At 42.8% G+C, this 19,249-nt stretch overlaps 1 long non-coding RNA gene across 1 annotated transcript; it reads left to right on the forward strand.

Moving 5' to 3' along the window:
- Window positions 1–4,324: 4,324 nt before the first annotated feature.
- LOC146195417 (uncharacterized) lies at window positions 4,325–8,663 on the forward strand. The gene is made up of 3 exons (XR_014705568.1): window positions 4,325–4,429; window positions 5,945–6,019; window positions 8,366–8,663. It is a non-coding gene; the product is annotated as an uncharacterized LOC146195417 (long non-coding RNA).
- The last annotated feature ends 10,586 nt before the right edge of the window (window positions 8,664–19,249 follow it).

Below are 19,249 nucleotides of genomic sequence, written 5' to 3' on the forward strand. Positions count from 1 at the left end.
TTCGCTACGCGAGCTTGATGCCGCGATCGTAGACTTCTCGAAAGTATTCGGCAGAGTTCTTTAATGAGACTTTAATCGTAATACTACCATAATAAACTGAATTCAAAGTTCTTCACACGATAGATATCAGGTTGTCGTGCTAGATAATATAATTTGCTCACCTCCGACATTTAAATCTCAATTTCCTCAGGGATCCGATGTCGGTCCACTTAATTCCTTTTGCACGTAAGCGACCTCCCAAAAATAACTCTTCACGAATTCGTCATTAAGAAGATGACTGCTCATATATTATAAGATTATTTGTACTAGCGATGCGCTTTTTCTAATGGACAATTTTCCTCCATCAGCGTAATAGCGTGACACGTGGCTAACACAGATTTGCGCTAACAAACCAAGAAAATGTTATTCTACTAAAAATGCTGCCAGAGAACAGGTTTATCGGATATAATACCCAGTTGTCATCTTGAAATTAAACTAAATCAGAATTACTGCATACAGTACACAACCAGCAAAGTAACTAAATGGATAGGACTAACTGGCAACACACTCTGCATGACTAAACCAGAGCCAAATCTACTGTCGCAAAACTATTCTCTGATCTCAGCTTCAATATGCCTATATTAATTGATATCCTCATTTTAGCTAACGGAGTCTATGGAATCATTCGAGAATCCTGCTTTCGTTTTATAACACAAAACTACCCAGCTGATAGTAATACAAACCTTTGAACATCGTAAATGTACAAGCACTTCTCCAGCGGAGTCGATATTTCTATAGTTATTCTTTTCAGAAATTCCAATTTTCAATTTGAACAAATTTGCAAGTTAACCATGAATCATAAATCTCTCATCGCACCGAAAATCCAGTCAACGTATGTCTGCCGCATGGTAGGACTAAGTTGTTCTAATTTTCAGTTTTGCTTTTAGATATTAAACATTCGAACGAGCTGCCGAGGAGGCTAGAGTACTAAAAATTACAATACACTTTTTACAGCTCTTCCTCCTGTATAGGGCTGATTTTCTTTCATATGTTCTTTGTATGAGAAAAATTATACTTCCCCCTTTTGTAATACGCATAAATGGTTCTTCGTGTATTTACAATGCCGCCTTTGAAATAAATACATATGCTATTTATTAATTGCTTTATTACATAGTCGCGTAAATGATGATTGACACTTCATGCGAAGGCATTTTGTTCGCTAGTTGTGTTTACATCCAGGTTATTAGACCGGAATTTATTTCGCATTAAATCATGGACGCCGAATGACTACTAGAATGGGACTGGCAAGCGGTCGGAATATTTAGGGAGTCGAAGCGGCAGCTATGCTGTCTTTAAGACGTCAGAGAGTCAGACGAAATATGTTCGCGCTCTGATGTCGCTGTCCCTGTTGTTCAGGGAAAGAAGGGGGAAGTATTGCCTTGGCGGCCATTGATGCGAGTTACCAAGCCATGCGTGCTGTGGGCCCCGGTTTGGGAGCGAATAAACTGCGAGATGTCAGCTTGCATTTTTTTTTTGCCAATCACTTCTAGGTAGACCCCTCATTGACTCTGTTAGAACACAGACGTTCTAGGCCCAGCATCTAAGCAAGTCAATGGAACTGGACTTTTATACCTACCACTAACCACTCACTTTAGCAATGTGGGAAATATAAGTACTGCTGGGGAGGCAGCGCCTGTAACAGGCGACGTTTAGAACGTGCTCTCTACAGTGGCACAAAGCGTCATACCTTCTCTTTTGATTCATACTCAACTTGTTGGTTCACAGAAGCAGCACTGCTAACAAAAATCATTAAAATATGTGCTCCTAATGACGGTGATTGGTACTAACCTGGGCAATTGACTACACACCAATGCATGTCATTGTTGCATGATTTCTTTAGCTTAATTTGACGGACAGCGAAGGTCTACACCAGACGACTTTTCATGCAGGCAAAGTTGCTTCTCTCAGAAAACTTTCAACATGCAAGTGCTACCAGTATTTTGTGCACATCATGGTTGAGTTATCCGCTCGAAGTTTAGACATTTGGAGGCAGCGTATCGTATGGCGATAAAATGTTTGATAAGATTCTCCTTGAGAAAAACTTAATTGCGGCTTTCGCTAAGGTTTTCCAATAAATGCATCGCCAACTAGCCCCTCATCGCACTCTATTAGATTTCATTAATCCTTGAGGCTGATTATGTTCAGTAATGACCTCAGCGGAGCAGGTAGGAGCATTCAGTAGACTTAGTATTATTGTGACGTGTGCGGTCACAGCGGCCACATTATCAAAAAGGGCCGGCACCACCTTGACCGGTGCAACGAGCAAGCACGCTCTAATTTATTCTTGTAATTTTTCCTTTTGGGGAAACGCGACAGCGACCGCACGTCGACAAGAAAAGGACAACAGCAACAGCGCGCACGACAACAAAAATTCATATGCTGCGCTGCAGCTGAGCATGTGACACGGCCGCGCTCTATACGACGTTTTCAGCTTTTTCCATGGATAGCAATGGCACCCTCTAGCCCACCTGGCCTCATCTTTCTTAATACCAGTTCAATAATTGTTAATTGGCATGAGGAACAGCTCCTGTAGAATAAGTTCAGGAAACTATTTTCTTGACATATACGAACAGAAAAGAACGAACTGAGTGCACATATAATAATAAATGCAGTGACCTATATCAGGTTAACAAAATTAAGTATTCAGGAATGATGTTTAACCTAATCTTAAATGGCACTGGTATACAGATAACATTGTACGAAAGCGAGAAAGAAACATGAATTTCTTAACCGTAGATTGAAGACTGTCGCAAGACACTCCAAGCTCACATCATACAAATATTTGGTAGGTCCACTTCTCGAACACATATATCCTCTTTAGACAGCTTGCCATTCATGCGATATAAAGCCACTGTAGTCTCTTCAAGAAAAAAAGGCTCCAGATTTATTGTCAGCAGAGTGCCCGCCATATCTCGTCCTCGACTCAAGTCAAAATCTTCACACTTCTTTCTCCTGCTCACAGGTACAGCATTTGTCAAACGTTTAGAGCCCAGAAGGTTTTCTTTCAAGCCGTTCATTATGAGTTATTTAAAAATTTGGACGTCCTAGCCATCGGACGGGATAGGACGAAAAATAATCTTGCCTTTAACATGTCTGGAAACTTGGGAATGCATCGCGAGCCACATAGTATGGCTCAGAAGTAGACCCCGGGGCTCTAAACGTTTGACAAAGGCTGCACATTCATTACCGCATTACTCTTTTACTCAAGATTGTACATGGAAGAGTAGATATCCAAGAACCAGCTGAGTTCAGCAATCCTGCGCGACGCATGCGAAGCAGCCTGCTATGCTTAGTTCCGTTACAGGCGTCAATGGGTTTTTATAACTATTTTTTGCGCACAACGTAAAAACCCTAGAATTCACTAGATAATTCATATTGTGCACTGCCGCATGACGAATCTGCCAATGAATTTGCGAATAGCTTGTGAATAGTCGACCCAGGAAACCAGAAACTAAAATTGTTGCTGTGCGGCAAATGCCTAATCATCACATGATACATTGAGATAGCAATCAATATAAATATAATGCAAATATTTCAGCTTTTCTTTACAGCTGCGGTTTACATCATGCCTGGCTGAATAACTTCAAAACCAGGCTATTCGTATATGCGCACGCATTTGTTCAGAGACATCTTGATGCTTAGACACCTTATGCCATCTGCTGTTTCCTAAGTTCAACATCCTCTGTTAGGCCGCAATGTAACGCATGTAATCTAGGACAAGTATATATTTTGGCCTCATTTAGTGAAGAGGAAACGGCTCTCGTTAGAAGAAATAACAAAATAGTTATTCATGGATGTCATTTGATGAATTTGCGTGCTGTGATGTATTATGTTCCCCGAAAGAGTGCTGTGTAAATGTCGAGCGCATTCTAGCGTTTACATGAACTGTATTGCAGTCGCTGACTTTCCATTTCAACGATAATACACCAGCTACGGCCAATATGGTCGGCATTTTCTTTTGTCTTTGTGTTTTTGAAGAGAGCGTAAATTGGAGTGGCATTCAAAGACATCATATGGTTGTAAAAGTCCGTTTTTTTTTTTTTTTTAATCAGATGCAGTTTCGGGCTCTGGTGGTGCGCATCACTAAGGCCGCTATAATTGAGTTTCCAGATTCTTTGTTATTAAACAAATGCAAGGTAGATTTTCGTCCCGTACATGCAGATAAGTTTTAAATTGCATTTTTGTGGGATGCAATGTAGTTCGCCGTATCAATTCAGTTATTTCTCGTGATGCCGAGATGAAATAGAGAATGCTATTTTTAATTACACAGATATGATGTTCTATGTCGGTCCCATGAAGCCGACAGTATGCGTCAGTGGCGAAGAATAAAAGGCCGTGATTGCGGTTGCGTCCATCGTTGTTGCGTCTTCATCGAGCTAAAGGCAGAACGGTGAGTTGCGAATCCAAAGACTGTGATTGACTTCAAGAGTGACTATTGCTGATCAATTGTTATCCTAAATTCCTAATATCTTCTGCTCAATATATTTAGAAAACCAAAGACTGCAATCTGTGAAATATCTTAACGCAAAACGGTAAATCACTATTTTGAAAATGCGAAGCTGCCAGAAGAAGCAAATGAGCACTAGCTTTTTCAGTAGAAAATGATTACCAGTTTCATGTTTCTGAGGGATACGACATATCGATTCGAATTCCCAGATTCTGAGGAATACTATTGTCGGGATACTTTGTAGGGTGGGTAACTAAACATCCATCGTTAATTTAAACAGCGCGAACACGAAGACACAGGACAAGATACAAGGAAGCCACAGTATGCTGGCTTCCTTGCATCTTGTCTTGTGTCTTCCTCTTCGCGCTGTTTAGATTAATAATAGATACTATTATCGGGATCACCAAAAATGTTTGTGTTTTTCTTGACGATACTCATTTCATGACCATTTCGGAGCAATAAACCAAGCAGCGCAATTCTAGAACAGTTTAACGACTTACAACAAATTTGATTAGAGAAAGGTGGGAAACAAAGATAAGTGAGGATTTAGTGCGGTGTAATTCCTCTCTTAAGAGTTCATGCTTGCGAAACAATTTCATATACGAATTATTTTTGACACAGGAATAAAATCGCGGAAATATTCACAGCTAGAGGCAACACTTTGCAAGGGGTGTATAACGGAATATGTAATAATAAAAATCAAATTTTTAAGCATGATTTCACAACCATGAGTCATAGTGAGAATTGTTGTCGAATGTGTACCTGTATGAGAAATTTTAAAACATAAAAGCTTCTAATGGCAAAAATTATTTATGTGACGTCGATCTTAGGTCTGTCGTTCGAAACGTGGCCCACGAAGTCTTTCGTACGCAATAGTGAATTGGTCCCGCAATAGGCATTTTATCTTGCATTTGCAATTTTTGTCTAAATATATGGTGGAGTTTCAGCAGCAATTTGAATGCCCTATATTGCCGGCAGCAGCTTAACGAGAAAGCCACAAAGCCATCATTGAGGATTTTGTTATGAATGAACCCGCCTTTAGAGGTAGAGCTATTTAATGAAACAAATCAACGGAGACTACAGTATGCAACTGCAAATTTTATTCGGTGAGCATAAACGCTTAGTGATGAATCAGTATCAGACTATCATACTGGAAATATTACTCGCTTGATTAGGAAGCATACAAGATAAATTTTATAACAATCATTTGGCTATTGTAATATAAAGCTGAAAGTTAGAAACTTTTGATCAGAAATTGTATTCTTTTTCAATATAACAATTTCATCGCAGTGAACAACGGCCTGTAAAATATATCTTAAATACACACGCAGATGTCGCTCGTTATTCATGTTTGGTTACCTCCTCTGATAAGAAGGTAAAAACGAAAAATAGTGTTTTTGGCGCAGTTAAACAAGCCTCGCACAAATTGCCAATGCGTTTTTTTTTTCATATATCCAGGTTGCCAAGATCTCACAACTATGAAGATCAAGGTTTTTATTATTGGCTTGGCCATTTTGGGTCTGCTTCTTACCGGTAGGAAATTTTTGTAGGCCGGAAGCTTGCTGTACCACATCTTGCACTCCGCAGCAAGACCACTTTCATTTTAGACATCACGTAACGCTTTATAACAAAGTTCTATTTCATGATGGGATAGGAACTGCTTTTGTGCTCTATTGGCAACATATCTGACTTTTTTGGTAACTACTGAGTACCTGCAACACAAACGTGGTGACGCTTTGGCTGGACAAAGACTCGCAGAGGCAGGTACTATGATTCAAACGCTGGCTTCATGGTGAAGATAACTTCAATTCAACATTGATAACGACGTTGCAAATTACTTGCAAATTTCTCAGACAGCACCATCATATTTAATAAAATTCATGTAGCGGAGAACGAGTACATTCCGATTTGAAGATCTCTGTACTGAAATAAAATATGTTTGTATGAATAGTGAAAATCAACCTTTAGAAAGCACGATGCCAACATCCAAGCAGCTAGGCGCGTGCTTGAGTCTTTATATTTGTACCTTATAAATAACTGTATATTTCAGCAAATAATATTTTCTATGCCATGGAAGTACCGTACTGAGACTTAAGATGTTTCCTGATTAGCGGCACTAACTTGAATAAAAAATAATGTAGTGGAAGGGCATTGGTACGTCCGTTTTTTGTTGCGTACCTATTCCACAATTGCTTGCCTTCAATTTCGCTAGTCTCGGCAGCTGACGGAACAATGCTGCTGCATTGCGGTGCTTTTTTACACCACTCACTCACATTAGCTATCACTGGATAGCGGCAACCAATTCTTTAGATCTAGGGAGTTTGTTCAAACAAAGCAGGCATTTTTGGCCAACCTCTTATACTTTCCTTTTCCATGCCGGTGTTTTAGTTTCTCTGTTCGGTAAAAATTAAATGAAATTCGCGTCGAAGTTCAACAAACTAGACGTGCTATATATTTAGGGCAGTTTACAATTACGGCTTGAAAGAAGCCATCGGAGCGAAGAAATTTAGCCTTCTGAGTGGTTGACGACACAATTTCTGGAACTGAATTGGTCTTCTACTTTGTTCGCCTACTTGCTATTTACTCATTCTTTGCTAACAGGCCAGTCTTCTAAATTTCGGATGAGAACTAATGCTTGTTTTTCCGATTTAGTTTGAAGTAATTTGAGGATATCGATTTGAATCGGTGAAAGTGCTAAGAAATATTCGCCCTAGTTTGACGCTGCGCCTGGTCAGAACAGATATGGGCAATTGATAAATATATATCGTGTGATATTGCTTCAATTTTTGTGCTTTCCCTGCAGTAAGTCGACATAGCCGAACTAAGCTCCAACATTTAACGATGTAATTGTTAGTAGTGAAATGACGTAATCAAAATTTCTCCGTCACATTTGTTCGCTAGAGAATACGAATTTGTTTGGTACAGTTTCTTATGAAGAGGTGCTTGTTTCGGCTTCTCTTGACGTTTCTTCTTCCGAAACAACGTTCACTGGGATACTTCAATACCACTGTGAATGCAATGGCGTTCAAGTAGTTTAGATCTATAAGGCAATCGTTGAAATAGAGTGCAAAATAGTCGGAAGTTTTTGCTGAAACAGACCTGCGCGAATTTCCGCATGCATGCCTTAATCACGTTAAATCATTATCTCTGCTTTATGCTTAAGCCTTGTTTTATCATGAGGAAAGAGTGTGTTGCTCTAAGTTTACAATTCGATCATGAACTGCACAATGACGTCTAAGCCGGAACACTGAGGGACCATCACCAGTGATGTGAACACAGTCGATCTGTCTAGAATTAGTCTGTAGCATTTCGAGGTAAAATTTACAAAGCCTTCAATGCCACAGCGACGGCAAAGTTTAGGCTCAATAGCGGGAGGAACACATGCTTTCGTTTGCAAAAATTCTTTTCTTGGTTCGGCTTATGTGTTTGTCTCTATGCGACTCTGAGTATAAGAGACACCATGTAGGAGGACTCAATAAATTTCTGCTAACTAGTGTTTTTTAACGAGCTCTGCAGCACACAGCTGACGAGATCCTCTGCTTTTCGTCTTCATCGAAAAGGTGCCTCTACGACCGGGATTTGATCCCTCATGCTTGCGAACAGCAGCCGAGTGCCCTAATCACTGCACCACCCCGGTGGTTAGAAGTACTTATAGTTTGATCGATAGCTTATCGCCACCTTTTAAATAGCAGTGCCCTGCATTTCTTGTTTCTATTTTATTATTCACGAATTAACTAAAATTTGTGTTTCCTAACCGAGCTACACACCGGTATGAAAGTTTCTTGCATTACCGCGTCTAAAATAAGATCATGGAAGACCCTTTAGAAGAATCTTCACAAAATCATTTAGGGTTTGAACATCCCAATTCATCATTTTCAGAGGCCACTCCGGCTACTGCCGAAGCTGAGCCACAAGCACGGGCTGATGCTCAAGACCAGGACCGTGGTGAAGCAAGAAGCCAGGAAGCTGAGGCCCGCATTGGAGGAGCCTGCATGGCTTCTCTTTGTGGCTAGAAGCCAGCTTGAGATAGTTTATGAGGTGCGAAGAATGTCCTCGGATTGTATGGCCCGCTTGGAGCACTTATTACATAGGACAACGTGCGATCCCCTTGTCTTTATATTTTTATAACGACTTTGCATGATACACTACCGCGCAAATAAACTCTCTTAACGACGAATTGTTGCTTGTGCTTGGTATTTCACACCATATAACATTTTAAATCACTCAACTTTAAATCTCACTTAAAGCCACTGGAACGATGCAACAAGTTTCGCTGTAAATTGGAAGCGGACTAAAATTTGGCCTAAAGGGCTTTTTTTAAAATCTTTCTAAAAAATGTGGTCAGGCTTCCTGAGTACACTCTGGGTTTGTTCCAGTGGTCATTCAATTGATATTATACAGTTTTCGAAAAAAAATTGTATAGTGGTTACGTGGTACTGTGCAACACTAATGTTTATTTCCAATACAAAGAATTAGATACCTCAATATTAAACATCCACCTTCGAGAAGCGCGAAGAATTACACCTCTTTCGTTTTCATTCTCTTTGAAAAGATTGAAGTACATGAACTATTGACAAAAGAGCTTCAGAACTATTCAACTCCATGCTTCATAATGTTTTCGTTAGGAGCATTGTAAAATGAGCTTCAATAATGCGGATTTTGAAATTATAAGCTAACTTAGGGTTATCATGACGGATAGTAATATAAGTGCGCAACAAGACGTGACAAAGAGAAGTGGACAATGACGGAGAAGAACTGACAACTGATTTAATGGAAGAACGACAGAGCAAATATATATATATATACACTTGGTGTACGTACATGCGAATAGTCAAATTTTGTTATATCTGTTTTCATAAAATATAACAGCACATGTAAAAAGCTCCCCATAACATGCACGTGGTGAAACCTGCCGATGCACTATCCTCCAAATTATCCATCATGGTTCACCAACTCTCCCAATAAGCCGTTATTCCTTAGGGTTGTCCTTGTTTGTTGATATCAATTACTAGAATATTTGAAGCCTGTGCTCTTAAGTGTACCATCAAAGAAAAGTTGACAAAACAGTAATTTCTCCAAGTTATGACATTAAAACATTCGTCGTTTAATATCCTATTTAGATAATGCGAAATTACACCTCTCGTGCTTTGGATGTTTGCTGTATATATAAGTGGAATAGCCGTGTAATATTCTTCGAGATTTGCGAGAAAAATTGTGTTATGTCCAAAACAGACAAAGGAAAAGAAAAAAAAGCGTACATCCACGGTACTCTCCTTTGTTTATACAATGTATCCCGACAAGCCACCAGGTGCACTATAGCGGATATTTTTGACCCACGAGGAGGGTTAGTTCAGTTGCACGGGACTAATAAGCGTGCAGAATGGCCAAAAGCTCGTAATGTTTTGCAGGGCACCTGACGGCAGATAACAAAGAAATAATTTGTGAACTCTCACGCCACGCAAAAAATAGCTGTGAACGTTCTTGAAATCACTGGCGCAGTCTCAATTAGTCAATTTGTATTATATTGTTTAATTTGTTTTGCAAATATAAGGGCTTGATTATAATATGCGCTTTAGATAGCCATATACAGTAAGTAATACAGCGACGAAGCAGTTCATGACTTCGACTAAACCGCAAACTGCTTATGAACACGAAAGAAGCAGCGCATAAAAAAATTCATTTTTTAGCTTGGTTTTTGAGAGTGCTGCAGGACATGTTTTCTCTCTGAGTCAACAGCTATTTTCGTTCACTATATTTACCCTTGCGGGAACATGGTTATGCTCAAGGATAACAATAGCCAAGAACAAAAATGAAGATTTTTGTTTGTTCTGATTAGGGCTATACTATATGTTGTGACATCTATTGCTTGAAGCATAAACTAACGGCAATCTATTTTGCGATTGTGGCAGATAACATACGCCAAGCAAAGAAATTCCAGTCGCTCCTGGCAGCTTGTTACTCGTTATAAGAATGGACAAGCACATAGCTGCGGGTTGTTGACCTGGCAGTTTATAGGCATCATTTTTGACACAATAAAAAAAAAACAGACTCTAGATAAGTAACGAATTAGATGTCTGCCCATTCTGGCAAAGGAGACAGTAGAATGCGACGCGGGCATCAACATCACAACGTTTTTGCTGCGAACGCTCACGAAACTTTCGCTTTCAGTATCTAATAGAGATTTCCTTTCCTAATTGGTTGACAGCCTATGAAAGTGGATGGTTTACCTTTCCGTATTAGAAATCCTTTCGATTGCCTTCGAGTCACCAGGAAGTTATGGCTACAATTAAAACTCGATTCAACGAAGCTGACGGGAACCGCGTATTACTTCGTTAAGTCGGAAAATTTGTTAAATAGAGAGGCATTCGTCGGTCAGTTATTCCGATAAAAAAATGATAATTATACGGTGTAGCAGCGTCATAGAAGTACCATGGCATCATAACTGTGAAGCGTAAACTCGATGCAAATGAAATTGCATATTGAAAGGACGCAATGAAATTGCGGTTTGAAACAACGCAACAGCGCAACCTATACACATAATCAGGGAAATTATAGTGTCATGACTTCCGAAATATATTGGCAGCAATTTCTCGCTGTGCTATGCTGCTACATTGAAATTGCGGCCTGCGTAGACGACCGTCAGTGATCGCCAGTGCGTAACAAAAAAAAGCAACGAAAATTGAATGTCGGCAAGAGTGGTGCCAAGGCAGTAAAAACTTCATCGTTAGCAAAGAAGTGGCTGATCTAGCCTAGCTTGCAATTTCTAAGCAAAAACGGCAAGCTTTTTTTCATGTCTTCCTCCGGCAGACTGCCGCAATAGATCATGGGCATCGAAAACCTGACTCGGTGTCCCAAACGGTGCTGGAAGCCGACACCGGGCAAGGTCAATAAATGTGCCCCTTTACGGCTCGCAGTTAAGCTAAAACGAGACGAAGTTTTTCCAAGATGGAAACTTTTTGGGCAGTTTACGCCTAATAGTTAAATAAAGTTAAATTGGTTCACAGGAAGGGAAAGGCGCAGTAACTGTCACACTTGCTCTGTGGACACCCGAACCGCGCCGAAGGGAAGGGAGGAAGGTGGGAATGAAAGTGGAAAGAGAGAAAGAGGAGCCGTAGTGGAGGGCTACGGAGTAATTTCGACCACCTGGGGATCTTTAACGTGCGCTGACATCGCACAGCACACGGACGCCACTTCGTTTCGCCTCCATCGAAACGCAGCCGCCGAGGCCGGGATTCGATCCCGGGAACTCCGGCACAGTAGTCGGGCGTCTTACCACTGCACCACCCCGGCGGGGCCGCCTAATAGACCACAAATTTAATTTGTGACCTTTGCTCGTTAGTTAGATCTTATCAGATAGTGCAAGGGCCGGTGTGCACAATGCGGTGGGCACAATCAAGTACTAATGGCCGACTTCACTGCCAAGGTAGGGAAAAAGCAGGCAGGAGATCAGGCAGTAGGGGACTATGGCATTGGTTCTAGGAATAGCAGGGGGAGTTACTAGTTGAGTTGCAGAGCGCAATAGCTTAAGAATCATGAATACCTTCTTCAGCAAACGAATGAACCGGAAATGAACATGGAAAAGTCCTAACCGGGAGACTAAAAATGAAATTGACTTCATAATGGGTTCAACCCCCGCCATTATGCAAGATGTAGAGATAATCGGGAAAGTGCGATGCAGTGACCACAGGATGGTGAGGTCCCAAATTAGCCTAAATCTGAAGAAGGAACGCAACAGATTAGTAAGAAGAAAACCATCAACGTATTAGCGGTGAGGGGGAGGGCAGAAGAGTTCAGCATCTCGCTACAGAATAGATATGCAGCTCTAAACGAGGATGGCGACATTACCCTAGAAGCAATCAACAATAATTTCAGAGATATATTACTGAATGTGCGGTAGAAGTAGGCTGTAGGATAGCTAGAGCTGTCTAAGGAGACGAAAGATTTGATCAAAAAACGACAGAGTATGAAAGCTTCCAATCCATCAGACCAGCTTGAATTGGCCGAGATATCAAAACTAATCCATAAGCGCAAGGTGGCCGATATAAGGAAGTATAACATGGAGAAAATTGAGCATGCTGTAAAGAACGGGGAAAGCTTTAAAGCGGTAAAGAAGAAATTGGGCATAGGCAAAAACCAGATGTATGCGATAAGGGACAAGGCGGGCAACGTCATCACGAATATGGACAGGATTGTTACAGTAGCTGAGCAGTTCGATACATATCTCTACAGTAGCTAAAAACGTCAGTACCGGAACGAGATTGGCGGTAGAGAAAAACAATCAGACGTTCCACCAGTGATGAAGGACGAGGTCAAGAAAGCATTAGAAACTATGAAAAAGGGGAAATCAGCTGGAGAGGATCAGACAACTACAGATTTGCTGAAGGACGGGGGGATATCATGTTAGAAAAACTGACGACCATGTATATGCAGTGCCTGGTGTCATCGACGGTATCGGAGTCATGGAAGAATGCAAACATTATCCTCATTCATAAGAAAGGGGACTCTAAAGACCTTAAAAATTACAGCCCAATCAGCTTACTGTCTGTTACGTATAAGGTATTTACTAAGGTAATCGCTAATAGAATCACGACAACCTTGACTAAAATCAACCAAAGGATCAAGTAGATTTTCGGAAACGGTACTCTACTATCGATCATATCCATACCATCAATCAGGTCATAGAAAAATGCTCGGAATATAACCAGCCCTTATACATAGCATTCATTAATTACGAAAAAGCATTTTACTCAGTTGAAACCTCGGCGGTGATGCAGCCATTGCGAAATCAGGGGGTAGACTAAGCCGTACGTGAAAGTGCTTGAAGATATAGATAGTGGCTCCACAGCAACCATAGTTCTGCATAAAGAAAGGAACAAAATTCCGATAAAGAAAGGTGTTAGGCAAGAGACACAATCTCCCCAGTACTATTCACAGCTTGCTTAGAGGAAGTTTCAGAGACTTGGAATAGGAGCAGTTAGGGATAAGGGTAGATGGAGAATACCTCAGTAATCTGCAATTTGCTGACGACATTGCCTTGCTAAGCAACTCAGGGAATGAACTGCAAATAATGATTGGTGACCTAGATAGGAAAAGTAGAAAGGTAGGCTTGAAAATAAGTAGGCAGAAGACTAAGGAAATTATAAACAGCCTCGAGAAGGAACAGCAGTTTACATTAGGTAGCGAAGTACTCGAAGTAGTAGGCGAATGTGTCGACTTAGGGCAGGTAGTAACCGCCGATCCGGATCATGAAAAGGAATAACAAGAAGAATAAGATTGGGATGGAGCGCATTTGGCAGGCACTCACAGATTATGACTTACCGGTATCGCTAAAGAGGAAAGTATTTAACAGTTGCATCTTACCTGTACTCACCTATGGGGCTGAAACGTGGAGGCTAACCAAGAGAGTTCTACTTAAGGTTAGGACAACCCAGAGGGCTATGGAGCGAAAAATGGTAGGGGTAACATTAAGAGATAGGAAGCGTGCAGAGTGGGTCAGAGAAATGACTCAAGTTGCCGACATTCTAGTGGAAATTAAAACGAAGAAATGGGCATGTGCAGGACATGTAGTGCGAAGAGAGGATAACCGATGGTCGCTTAGAGTAACAAACTAGATTCCAAGGGAAGGAAAGTGTAGCAGGGGCGGCAGAAAGGTAGGTGGGCGGATGAGGTTAAGAAGTTCGCAGGGGTTAAGTGGATGCAGCTAGCATAGAACCGGGTTAGGTGAAGAAATATGGGAGAGGCCTTCGCCCTACAGTGGATATAGTCAGGCTGATGATGATGATGACAATCAAGCGTCAGCATTACTTGTGTGGAGACAAGACAAATGCCCTTGTGGACATCGTGGTATTCGCGCAGTGCGAAGTGAACAGCATCTACGGAGGCTGTTGGAATGGCTAGCGAACAGCGTCTAATAACCTGGGTGTCTGAAGTTGCAACAACGATACCGCGTATGGCAAAAAGGAGACCCACCTGCTTGGAGGGGATCGCTTCTGCAACAATAGCAAGGGTGAAGGCCTCGGATTGTCATTATCGAATACGATAAAACGACAATGCCAAATTTGTGTCAACCGTGGCACTGGAGTCACCAACAAGTGCACAGTGACAACACTTAGGTGACACTGGTCTACGAATGGAAGCGTTGAAAAGGTCATGTATCCAGTGGCTTGTTCCCCATCTCTGTAAGAGAGGGGCCTGCGTACAAGTTAAGGTTGGGGGGCTGAGAACCGGATCTGGCACGCTAATGTGATCGCTGGGGTCACAGAATGTGTATGCTTAGTTTTTGTGCTCTTTTCGTGAATACATGTCCATGGAAAGCGTTGGTAGCTTTAAGAAAGTCCGGAGTGGGTGGTAAGCTGCAACCAACAAATCGGGGTGATGCTTGCTGCAATCTGTTATTATTTAAACATCGGCTGGACCTCGAGGCATTAAAACTGAGGCCCAGTGCCCAATCGAGATTTCTGTGCTATGGCCTAACTCGTCATGTTCGGCTACGCCAGAGTATTAGTTCCAGTTACCGAATATTGTTGTATATTTGTAAAGTTTTTTTTAGCATAAACTTCACCTATTCGTTTTGTCGACCTCATCAAGCGGAGTCGTCTTCGATTATTGTCGTCTTTGGCATCACTGTCTTGAAAGGCCCTAATTAACATATACTGGCCCAGTCAAGCAGGAGCCTGGTTGCAGACACCGAGATCTTGATTTGGAGAAACAGCGGCGCGTCAGAAGGACCAGCTGCCGAACTTAGGATCCAGAGCGGAAACGCGCAGCGGCGTGTCAATAGGATCGGTGACCGAACCAAAGATCCTGATCTTCAGCTCCTAGCAGGCCAGAGAGAACGCTAGCAAGGGCAAAATTGTGGAGCGACTCAGCGAAACGGCGTGTTTCCTCAGTCGCATTCTTTGCGCCTAATTGTGTGTGTATTCGAGCCTAGCACAGTTGTACTTCGTGCACAAGGCGAAATGAGATTCGCACCGCCGACCCATTCAAGAGTTGGAACTCGAACTTGAAGCGGATAGGACACATTTGAGACCATTTCAGGCGAAACTGGTCAAGCCGAAGAGCGAGAAGGCGCCTCTCGGCGAGGAAACGCCTCAAAAAGTAGAATGTGAGTGTGTCCAGCCAGTCGAGACCGGATCTCTTGACGAACGAGACAGCGGTCCCGCATGCTCTTCGGATAATGAAACGGGTGAGCAGTTAGCGGGAGAAAAGCAGGGACAGCCAAGGAGAAGAAATAAGTATCCGGACAAATTGCAGCGCTTCCGTAGTTGATGAAGAGAATACCGTCTCTGAAGTTCGCATGGTTCAGGGTAGCGATGCCATGGCTATAAACCGGTACAAAAACCGCGGTTCAGTGCTTTTGTAAAAGCTATCTGAGAGAGCGTATGAAAGGGAGGGTTTAAGCACGCATGGAATCAATAAGGATGACAGCGGTGATCTCAGCGAATTAGCGGAAAGCGGAACTTTGCCGCTTTGGCCAGAGCGTACTGTGTTAACCAAGGTACCAGAAGCTCGCGACAGCAGTATTTCGTCATGTGAGGCGAGTAACCGAGATTGGCCAATCGCGGCGCACATAGAGAGCGCCGCGGAGTATTCTGACGGGAGTCCAGTCGTGCAGTTAGAGGGCAGTGCAGTGCCACCAGACAAAGTTAAACCAGGTGAGCGCAAGGGAGACTCAGGTATAAATGATGCGACCGGGCCGATACATGCATGCCAAGCAAGGTGCAGGAAGCAGAAACGTTGCCCATTCCAGAAGAGAGCAAGTGGCTCCAACCGAGGCAAATTGACACGAGGCCACTCTGCGGCAAGTGCCCCGAAAGCTGGTGCAGGCAACAGTGCACACCGCCTCACGGTATGCTAGATAAAGAACAATGACCGCGACCACACAATTCGGGCTAGACAAGGCAGCATTTGTGCTCCATGTACGCCACAAGACTCTTTGCAGCGGTGCAATGTGATGAGCGGGACATCAGGGGCTCTCTTTGGCCAAGTGTTTTACACGTTCGATGATCAGGACGTCATTGATCCTGGAGGGTCAAAGACGTAGAGTTTTAGCCTTGTTGTGGAAGCAGCCTAATGACGTGATAAACCGTTAGGCGCTAGATACGTGCTGCTCAAAAGCACCCAGATACGAAGGGTGTGACTGACGGGGTTCATTTGGGCGCTCACGCAAGCGCAAATGGACGCCACAGTTTTTTTTGCTTGTGTGCGTGTTTGCGTGCCGAAATAGATGTGTGCAAGTGCGAACTGACTTCAGCGTGATAATTTGAACTTATCTCAAGGCGCACGTTTTTCATGCTAAATCTTTTACTTGGCTTCCGTTTTTTTCTTTTTTTTTTCTTTTGCTGAGCAAGGTTTTTTGTGTGTGCACGTGTGATATTGCAACAGTGATTATTGGTTGCGAGGGGTATATTGATCATTTGCTACTGTGGCACCAATGGCATTTTCGGCGCTCTATAGAGTCTAGGAGGGGCGCCTATCGATTTCGCCAGCAGCTAGCTGTGGTAGAGGCGCTTATTCTTTCAGCGTTAGCATCTATTTCTCAGCTTGCACACTTCCCTTATTTTGGGTTTCATTCACGCAGGCTTTGAAACCCTTACCTCAATCTTATTACAGGCGCAAAGAGTCGGTGTTGATACGCGGTGGTTCCAATCTAGTGTCGGCATTCCTTGTGCCCACACAGGACAGAGATCCTGTCGATATCATGGTATTCGCGCAGTGCTAAGTGAACCGCATCTACGGAGGCTGTTGGAATTGAAAGCGAACAGCGTCTAACGACCTGGGAGTCGAGGTTCCAACAATAGAGCCCGCGCATTGTAAAAGGTAGATGCACCTGCTTGGAGGGGGTCGCTTCAGCAACAATAACAAGGGTGAAGGAATCTGGCGATCATTATCGAATACGGCGAAACGATGACGCCAAATTAGTGTTGTCAACCACGGCGCTGGGGTCGCCAACAGGTGCACAGTGCCAACGCATAGGTGACACGGGTCTACGAAGGGAAGCATTGAAAGGGTCAGGTATCCAGTGGCTTGTTCCCTTTCTCTGTAAGAGAATGGCTTGCGTACATGTTAAGTTTGTGGGGCTGAGTTCCGGATCGCCATGCTAAAGTGGTCTCTGGAGCGCGCCATTTGTTTGTTATTTGTTTTGTTTCTCCTTGCATTAAATAGGTGCCCCGGGAAAGAGTTGATTGCTCTAAGAAAGTCTAGAGGGACTGGTAAGCAGGAAAAAACAATCGGTGAAGCTTGGTACAATTGGCTAATATTCAAATGTGGGCTAGCTCCCGAGGCATTATTACTGAGTCCCAGTGAGTGCCTAGTCGAGGGTTCTGTGCTTTGGCATAACTCGCCGTTTTATTTTTGTCCGAGCTAGCTAAATTCATGTGTTACCCAACTTTGGTGTGTATATTCTAAAGTATTTTTCGCATACACTCCCGTTACTCGCTTCTTCTATCTTCTCATGTGGAGTCGTCTTCCATTATCATTACCTTTGGCATCACCATTTTGGACAGGACCTGAAATTTACTGATAGTGTAATGGGTTTCGTTATTTCGTGTTACTCAAAGAATCAGACCATACGAGCGCCTGACGGGAGACCGGAATGTCTTGGTTTTAATGAAGATTTTTGTTAAATTGAGTTTTGACAGTGTTCCGAATAAAACCCATTGACAGCGCACCACGGCTATCTTGGCTCCTTTCATTGTTAGAGGCAGACTGCAGTCTTTGCATTCACCTCCTTTGTAAAAAGGCTAATTAAAATGACTCTCTTGTGACATAAGATATGTGTTTTAGAATAGAAAATATTGTGAGACCCATGATTAGAGGCAAGGAAAAATGAGGACGACGAAGAATCGGCTCTTGCTCGGGCTCGAAAGTGAACTCAGGTGGTTTGCGATGTTCTTTCTCCGGCTAATGATGCCTCACCTGTACCCTCTTGGGGCGCGGTGCCGGATATATGTTCACCTGAATCCCCAAAAACAGACTTCAGCTTGAACAAGGTCAAAATCGCCTTCTTGCTGGCCTTCCACCACCTATGCCTGTTATGTCTCTTGACAACGACGTTCCCTGGCGTGTACCTCTCAGCTCATGGCAACATCACCGGAAGCCGTGTTCGTTCTCGTGCTCATGCAGTGAAGATGTTGATGAGAGGTTGACTCTTTTCCGTGGGTGAGTCAATGTAATAAGTGGGACTCTTCCGCCCGGCTAGCAAACGTGGTTTTTGAGCTTGATGACACGGCCATAACGCGGTATGAGAACCAGGAGGACACTTTCCGCACCAGAGACCGCGTTGTAGAAGAGTTGAAAAGTGTTTACGAGGCTGATTCAAAGAAGAACCTAGCTTAACAAGTTCTTTTTCAAAAAGCGCAGCTTCCTGGTCTAACATGCACGAAGTATATCGAGGAAGATTTGAAGCTTTGCAAACATGTTTCCCTCGCATGACGGAAGATCACAAAGTTTGCCATCTGCCTAAAGGCTTTGCCGAAGATATTTTTAATTTTCTTACCGGAAAATCAAGCCTTGACTCATTGTCTGGCATGATTGAGCGCTGTCGCACGTTTGAGTCGCTTAAAATGCGTCGGATAACGCCCAAGTTCGGACGTCTGGCTGGCATGACATCGGTGGCCATTGTTGATGCTGCTGATGTAACGTCGGCTGACGATCTGGCCTTCATGATCCCTCTGATTATTCGCGAAGATGTGACTCCGTTGCTATAATTACCTTGGCATCAGCCTCCTAATCCGCCGTTAATGCAGCGGAGTTCTGGGAATA

The sequence above is a fragment of the Amblyomma maculatum genome, chromosome 3 (genome assembly GCF_055883805.1).
Source record: "Amblyomma maculatum isolate TAMU_Amacu chromosome 3, ASM5588380v1, whole genome shotgun sequence".
Classification (NCBI taxonomy): domain Eukaryota; kingdom Metazoa; phylum Arthropoda; class Arachnida; order Ixodida; family Ixodidae; genus Amblyomma; species Amblyomma maculatum.